This window comes from Gambusia affinis, linkage group LG04 (genome assembly GCF_019740435.1).
Source record: "Gambusia affinis linkage group LG04, SWU_Gaff_1.0, whole genome shotgun sequence".
NCBI classification, from domain to species: Eukaryota; Metazoa; Chordata; class Actinopteri; order Cyprinodontiformes; family Poeciliidae; genus Gambusia; species Gambusia affinis.
The window spans coordinates 2,168,164-2,177,473 of record NC_057871.1 but is presented as its reverse complement, the minus strand read 5'-3'; positions in this window follow the sequence as shown (position 1 = coordinate 2,177,473).

The window sequence follows — 9,310 nt, the reverse complement described above, 5'->3', positions numbered from 1 at the left end:
GGTAATTTTTCCATCAGTGTTAAGGAATTATTATCTCAAAACAAATAAAAAGTTATTTATAAGTTAGTTTTGTCTTATTTCAAGTCTACCAAGATATTTGCACCAAAAACTTAAACATACTTGGTAAGATTTTGTGTTTTTGCAGTGAGACATTTAATCAACATTATGAGTCCCACAACTATTTAAACACATATTCTGCAGTTATGAATAAATTAATAAGGATTGTTTTAATAGAAATATAATTTTTTAATCAATAAATTAACTCTTTTTTTGTGGAAGTCATATGTTTTGGTTCTAACTGCATATTCTGATATTTTCTCACAGTAAAATTTAAGCACATTTCAAGCATTTTAAAGGAAAGTTTTCAAACTGGAGAGAGAAAACTGATCTGAACTGTCTTCATCCACGTCCAAACTGAAGGAATATAAAGGTCCAAGTATGTGAACAATTCAATAACCACGACTTCAACATAGATGTTAAACTTTATTCAACTGCCAAACTGCAAGTTAGTTAGAGCTTCAGAATTTATCAAGGCAAAAAAGTGCAAAAGCGCTGAGCAAAAAATTCATTGAACTTTATTTGACTGAACGTTTATAAAACAACCAAGTAAATGAGCGTTTTGAAATCTATGTGATAAATGCATTTAGGGAAAGTTAAATGTGCTAAACAAGGTTAGCAAAACCGCTAATTGAAAAATTGGAGGAATTATTCTCCCAACTGCGGGCGAGAACTGGAATATCTGGCGCCACAATGTGATTTAGCAGAGCTGTCTTTGTTGTAACTCATGAGATTTTGGAAATGTTTTCACTTCATTTGATTATGATCATTTATATTTGTTTTGTAGTGAAAACAAAAAGCTGTCAGAATCCATTAAAGTCCAAAAAAGCTCATAAATCTGGAAGTTTTTTTAAAAACTAGCTGAAAATAAAAAAATATATATACTTTTAACCAAGAAATTTGTTTCTGATTGTCAAGTAAATTAAGTGTCAGGTTTCTTTACACATTAAAAAGCGCATGTTGAAAATTATTTATACCCTTTTCAATAATTAATGGCAAAATATTTACTCACTGCAGCTCTTTATATTTGCTTTTTAAATGTTTCCTCTGTTTTTATACAACTGAGCTCCAATTCATCACCATAATCTTTACGTCTGTGCACAGATTTTCTATGAAATAAAAATCTCAATCTGCCAGAGGTGTGAATAATTTGGTTTTTAACTGCATCTTTCCCCAATTTTTTGTATTTGAATTTTTTGAGTGAAAAGGTCACATGAGCTTTTCCTACATGCCTGATGGTGAGAGCGGTTCAATTATCGCTGCTCTGACAACGAAGAGGCTTTAGAGACGGGGATAAAAATCACACATCCGGCCTGAAAAGACGCCGCCACCAGCGCCTGCGCAACAACAACGGGGCAAGAATGCATGACAGCTCTTACAGAATTCCCTAATTTTGTCTCATGACATAAAAGATACATTTTCATCAAGCTAACCACTTTGATGCTTTCATCTTCTGCTAATGTGTTCCAAACTAGCATTGTAGCAACACTGCACCACTCACAGATCTGCAGCTCTTTATATTTGCTTTTTAAATGTTTCCTCTGTTTTTATACAACTGAGCTCCAATTCATCACCATAATCTTTACGTCTGTGCACAGATTTTCTATGAAATAAAAATCTCAATCTGCCAGAGGTGTGAATAATTTTGGGTTTAACTGCATCTTTCCCCCACTTTATTGTACTTGAATTATTTGAGTGAAAAGGTCACATGAGCTTTTCCTACATGCCTGATGGTGAGAGCGGTTCAATTATCGCTGCTCTGACAACGAAGAGGCTTTAGAGACGGGGATAAAAATCACACATCCGGCCTGAAAAGACGCCGCCACCAGCGCCTGCGCAACAACAACGGGGCAAGAATGCATGACAGCTCTTACAGAATTCCCTAATTTTGTCTCATGACATAAAAGATACATTTTCATCAAGCTAACCACTTTGATGCTTTCATCTTCTGCTAATGTGTTCCAAACTAGCATTGTAGCAACACTGCACCACTCACAGATATTGATTTGGATTAGGCTCTGTCACGTTCGGGGATTGCATAAAGAAGGTTTTTCTTTTTTTTCCTCCCCTCACTCATTTTTGCTCCCCTCTTCCCCGTCACATCTCCATGCTGCCTCCTCGCAGGCCCCTTTGATGTGCCTGCTTTAATTTGGTGCTTAATGGAATCAGCGCCGATGCTGTGCCTATCGGTGGCAGCATCGCAGATCCCAGGGTTCAGTGCGGCGTGCCTCCATTCTGGTGAGTGGGTGTCAAGATAGCCGTGAAACAATGAAGGAGGGCCCGTCGCCCCGGGAGACAAAACACATTTCCAATGCAGATCTCACAGCGCCGGTTAGCGCTAGCGCTAGCGAGCGTGTCTGGAGGACGTCCCAAACTGTTGAACCAATAAATACACAAAACACCGCAAAGTTCACAATATTTAAAACCAAACAGCATCAACTTAAACGTTTTGATGAGTAACAGAATCATCTTAAAGGGACAGTGTCATGTAAAATTGACTTTTATTTAGCTTTACATTAAAATCATACCTGGAATGTTGCTTTGATTCTTTCATGCATGTTTGAGAAATCCTTTAATCTCCATGGCAACTATGCAGCTGAGCAGAACACCTGAGTAGACCTAGCCCCGCCTTCGAGCTGCAGCTCCTCCCCCACTCAGCTCCTCCAGACTAGCCAGCAGAAATTAGCAAACACTTGGTGGAACTGCTGAGCTCATTATAGGAGCTTCTTCTCAGAGCAAAAAGTAATTAAAAACGTTAACAGGTTAACAGAGGAGCCATATTGGGATGACTTCCTGAAGGCGGCGTTTCAGAAAGAGCAGGAGCTTCTTAAAGAGACAGAGGCCCATTTTCAAGGCGGTAAATCAGGACGTTTACTTCAAAGTAAACAACTTTTAAGTCATATTTGATATATACAGTGTTTCTATAACAGGGGGTCTGGTGCCTATCATAACATTTCAGGCAAGAAGTGGGGTCACCATAGACAGGTCGCCAGTTCATCGCAGGGCAACACAGAGACAGGACAAACAACCATGCACACACACACACACACACACACACACGCACACGCACAAAGAGAATTAACCTGACATTCATGTTTTTGGACTGTGGGAGGAAGCCAGAATACCCAGAGAGAACCCACCATGCACAGGGAGAACATGCAAACTATATGACTCTTTGCATGCAGAAAGACCGCGGACTTTCTGCATGCAAAGAAGGTCCTGGGTTTTGCATCAAACCCAGGACCTTGTTGCTGCAAGGCAACAGTGCTACTAACTGCACCACTGTGCAGCCCCTGAAAAAAGTCAATTTTACATAATATTGCCCCAGTAAATAAAGCAATTTTACTTATTGCATCAGCAATAAGTAAAATTGTGGGATATTAGGTATGGAATATGGTCTGCTCAGAGCTCAGACCAAACTGAAGAGAGATGTCTGGGCTTTTACACTCTTCAGTCCAGACCACAACTTTCGGCTTTTAGGGGCCGTAAATCAAAGCAGGTGGTTTCCTCCCCAAAAATACCTCTCCACAGGACGGAGCGCTCGGGGCAGCTGCTCTGACTGAACCGTGATAAAAGTGGAGCCATAAATCAGTTTTTATACGTATCAAAGCCATATTTCCATCACTGTACGTACGCAGCGAGCTAAGGAGAAGGAACTTCCACCTGTGTGTGGAAAGACAACAGGATCTGGGATCTGATGAGAATCCGCCCTCAGCCATGCGTTTGTGCAGCGGCGGCGGCGTTCTTGTTGAGGCAACGCGCTGGAAGGGGGGAAATCCCCAAACGCAGGGCCTTTATTTCCACTCACACACTAATGAACTCTGCTGCAAGTAACGGCACATACAGCAGAGGTGCTTTGTCTTTCATCCATGTTTGTGTTTGATCTGATCTTCACACACTGCTGTGTGAAATCGTCTCCATCTATTGCTCATGTGTCAGGTAAAAAAAAAACACTGGAATAATTTTTTTTTCTATTTCACTTTAGTGAAATTTGCAGGATTTGTCAGATTTGTTCATTTTTTAATTAATGTGACCTTGTGCAAATAAAAAAATGGATGAATTTTGTTTTTAAATTTCTAACTACTTGATTTGAAAGTAATCTGTTACACTAAAAGTAACTTTTTAGTTACTTTCAGCAGTTGTTAACAACAACGCTCCGCCTCCTGTGAAAATTACATTGAGCTTTGCCAATACTTAATTGTAAGCTATTTTAAAATGGTAACATCAACAATGTGTCTCCACTGATAAGGTTGAACTGAAGAGGAGATTGTAGAAAAAAACAGTACAAAAAAATAAAAACCTGAGTAATTTGTGTGGTCCACTGTTGTTTGGTACCCCCCCCCCCACACACACACACACACCTCCCCCTCCTCAGGTTCTTCAAGCATTTTCAAGGCCTGCATTTGGTGGAGATGAGAACCTGCAGCTCCACAGCTCAGATGGCTGCACAGATTTGTGACACTTATCTTAATATTAACATAGTTATGAACAAAACTTCTCTCGTTACAGAACTTTTCACGCTTATTGCGCTGTTCATATTAGTCTCGATGTTTGCAGTTTTCGCAACGTGAAACTCGACGTCATTCAGAGGTAATATATTAACTTGACATTAACAAAGACACAGCGGACGGATCATCCGGGAAATGATGGACAGGGAGACTGACTAAAACTACCTTAATGACGGACAAATTCTGGGATTTATTATGAGTCTCTGCTTATTTCCAAACCCAAATGAGCAACTTCACGTTCAAAACGAGCCAAAAGGTCAATACCAACGCTCATTAAATCTGCAAGCGACTTTTTAAAAAATGAAGCCCAAAGCCGCTTATAATAATCGGACTTGGCGACAGAAACTCAAAATAGTTCCAGTTTTTCCACCAACAAAATGCGATCTCCTCCATTGTTTACATTTCTGTCGCATAGAGACGTCGGTCAGAGACAAGGCAGCGACCAGAGAAATAACTGATTAAATAACAAAAGAAGATAGTAACGCACAGTGATTTTGATAAGTAACTGTAGTCTGACTACTGATTTGAAGATACAAACCTCTAAACTACTTGAATAATTCTTAACAGTCCATAACCAAAGCTTAAACACAGATGCCGAACTTTATTCAACTGAAAGTTTACAAAACAGCAAAGTTAATTATTCATTTGGAAAAATTAATTTAGGGGAAACTTGGTGCGCTAAACTAGGGTGACCAGATTTGAGTTTGTGAAAAGTAGGACACTTCTCTTTTTGTTGGAGGGGGGGTAGAATCGGCTGAATCAAACGTGCGCCAACGGGGGGCGGGGGTAACGCTATGTAATGTGTTTTGAGGCAGTTGACCAAAGTCCCGGACGATTTTTAAATTCCCCCCGGACATTTTTTTAGGTCTGAAAAGTAGGACATGTCCGGGAAAAAGAGGACGTCTGGTCACCCTAGCTAAGCGTTTTCCAAGTTAGCAAAAATGCTAACTTGGAAAACATTTTTGCTTTCCAAGTTTCCGGTTATTAGCCCGCATTAGCGGAAGTATACCTGCCTCTGATCAGTCAGGTTATTTAAGCTCTTATTCTCAGAATACTTTTTAATCATTTATTTGTATTTAATTATTGCTGTGAAATCCATCATTAGAAATTCAGTAGAGCTAAATATTTTTTATTTTGTTTTTTATTGTAGCGCTGGAACTTTGTCTATTAAAATGTTTTCCTTTAGTAAGAAACTTCCTCTTTGTCAAAAGATGGATTTATAATCCTCTCCATTTTGACTGCTGGATCCAGACTGGCAAAAGGAAGATTATTAATGTGATGTTTTTACTTGGTGAGTCATATAATTCAATTTTATATTGGATTTTTTAAAAATCCCACAAGAAACAAACATTCACAATCTCATCTAATGTTTCAATGAATGAAAATTATTACCATATTTAGCTACATGAAACGTTTTGATGATGCAAAAATGCCAGTAAATGTTGTGCCTGAACGTTTTTTCACATAAAAAAACAGAAATGTGCATTCTCTCTTCTTTATTTTATTAAACAAGGTTCAGTGAAAAAATTTAAAATTCTTTTGCATCCAAAGCAATTAATCCAGAGTGGGCCTGAGATCGCAGCATTCAGCTGAAGCAGACATGAAAAGAAGCATTATTACCAACTCCTGCATTCATTTGATGTTGGAGACCTGTGTACACTGAGAAGTTTATTACATTTGACTTCAGTGGAGTTCAAAGAAAAAAAGATTAAAACAGAAAAGTGGGAACCAAGCTTTAAACTCAAACCACAACCAACCCGAAGCATGTAAACAGGGCTTCGAATCACACAGGAACCAGCCGGGTTCCTGTATCGCCACGGAGACACAGGAACATTAAAACTATTGAATGAAATAAAAATATTTTCTAAACAAGAAATCATTTTTCATGTTCTACAAAGCTCAGAATACCTTTAACAAAGACCATAACCTGCAACATTGATGACCGCATCACCAGCAGCTCATATGTTGGAATAAAAGCAGATGCTAATCACACTTCAACAGAAAGAGGAGCCTGAAACTGCGCTCGTCAGCAGTTACTCCATTTCGTCTGGCACTGCTGAATGGGTCACAGAAAAATTAAAACATGCTGTCGGGTCGTGGGGTCGCCATGCCTCGGATTGTTGGACTTGGAAGTGATGGAGCGAATGTGACGCTGATCAGATGATCAGCGCCATCTTAGAGGCAAGTGCATATGCAATGCATCACAGACCCATGGCTTTGAGACTAAGAAAAATAAAATATGCTGACACTCTTCACCAATGTGTGAGAGAAAGACACGTGAGCATAATGGCTGCTGTTGAAATCAACTGGTAAGAGACGGAGAAGGAAAATATGTAACTGCCTGCCAAGATGGCTGTCAGTTACAACGGTCACAGAAGTGTGATGTCACATGAGAACTGTGTATTGTGGTTAACCTTCTGAGGTACAACTTGTTGAGCATAACAAGTGAGCTCTTCAGTAACTTTACTCAGTTTGTCTTTACATCTGATACTGTAAGCTTGTGCCTCTACCTGAACTTTTTTTGTCTACACTTTGTGTTTTTTGAATAATAATATAAATATTGTAAATCTATTTTGTCTTGTGTTTTCTTTCATTGTTGTTTGTTTTGTTTTTGTATGGAAAAGTTATGAACATACAATCGTGGTTAAAAAGGGGAGAAGCTCTCTGGTTCCCCGTCCTCTCTCTGGCCTTTGATGTGCAGACGTGCGGACCCTCATCGCAGCACCTGGAGGTCTCGGCGCTCGGCTCGCCTGCTCTCCGGCTCGTGAATCGATGTTTGCAACGAGCCCAAACAATGAAACGGTTTTAGCCGAGCTGTCTGTTCCATTCAGGGCTGACGGATGAGGAGGTTGCAGCGCCGCTGCTCCAGCTCTACCTGTGACGGAGGAGCCTCTGCCTCTGATGTCTGTCTGGAAATTGACTTGGCTTTTCAGGCTTTGACCCCGATGTCTGATGTAAGACCCAGACACCCAGACATCAAAGTGAAGCGAGGATGGAGGGACAGGTCGGAGAATGGATTTCTATTTTGGAAGACATATTGACTTTAGGCACCGGCGTGATGAACTATCCAGCTTTATATGTGATATTACAGAATCTAAAAATTGATTTTCCCCCTTTAAATCAAACTATTATAAACTATCATGGATACAGAGGAGCTTTTTTTTTTTTTTGCTTGAACATGAAATGGAAAAAATTTGCAATGTTTGCTGTATTTCTTTGAGAAAATTCAGAAGAAAATTCTGACTTTCAACATGTTGACTCATAAATATCAGAGCTGTCTGTCGTGTGGCCTTGAACTTTAACATTTAACTGGTCAACTGAGTCTGAAACTCTACTTATACAAATATGTGTGTGTGCAATGTTTACATCTGGCTTAGAAACTCTTTTTGAGTTAGAAGTGAAAAAGGAAATGCTCTACAGGACACAAAAGGAGTAATGATTAATTAAATTCAACTTCTTTAAACCCCTTTTCAGACACGTTTGCACCAAAAACGTGTTGTTTTTGGCTGGTAATAGAGTGTTGCATTCACACTTAAGAAGATGTAAGTATCACTGTAATCTTGTTTTGGTTTTTTTAAATAAATGTATCCATCCATGCATCACAGCCTTATCATATATAAAGGTCATAAAGTGCCTCACAACAAAAGTAGCACAAAGATCAAAACATGATTTATAAGACTTAAGAAGTTAGAAACTTAAGAAGTTCATAACAAATGAATAAATCCAGGTAAAGATAAAAACATACTTACATAAAATGTTTTCAGCTGCCATGTTTTTGAGGTTCTGGTGAACCCAGAGAATAATTTAATAATAAAATAACAACAAAACCCAGCAAACTTAAATACAGAGAAGGTGAGAGGTGACATGGAAACAGGAGAGTCCAATTGGGGGAATCCTGAACAGGTGAGTACTGAGCAGGACCTGAGAGAAGGTGACAATACGACCGTTTTCAGGTAGACTCGGTTTGATTTGGGACCAAAATTACAACATGTTCAATTTTCAGCTGCTTTGGTTCTCTTTCTCACTGCACTTTGTCAAACAAACCAAACCCTTAGAGCAACTTGTTCCCCTTCTCACCTGTGGGGGCGCTGCACCAAGAACCCTTGAAGGAAACGACACAAACCTCTGAAGAAGAAACTGAGAGCAATTTCCTTCTTCACCAAACAGAAACAAGTCTCCATGTCTCTGCGGGGAGTCTTAACATCACCATACTGCCCTCATCTTCTTGTTCTTCTTCTTCTCCTCCTAAACCGTCTCATTTGTGAAATCCAACAGATTTTAGCGGTTGGAAGATTTCTCTTTTGTTTTTAGTGAAAGACCACAAACCATTTCTCCTGCTAGCACTAGCTAGGCTAGCATTTGTTTTGGCTGTATTTACCCAGAATGCCCTGCGTTGTTATCCACTTCCTGTTTGGTCTCGGTTCAGTTGAAGTGAACTCAGGTGCGAATGCAAGCGGACCGGAGACATCTAACGAGATTTTCCCCATGCCAGTGGAACAAGAACGTTTTCATCAATATTATGAAATTTGTAGAAACTAGATCAATCATGCCCTGCGACAGACTGGCGACCTGTCCAGGGTGACCCCGCCTCTCGCCCGGGACACAGCTGGAGAGGAACCAGCAACCCTCCCGACCCCATTTAGGGAAGAAGGGTGTAAAGAAAATGGATGGATGGATGGATAGATCAATCATACTTTGTGTTTACGCAGGGAGCATCTTGAAATCTATTGTGGAAGCAGTTGCAT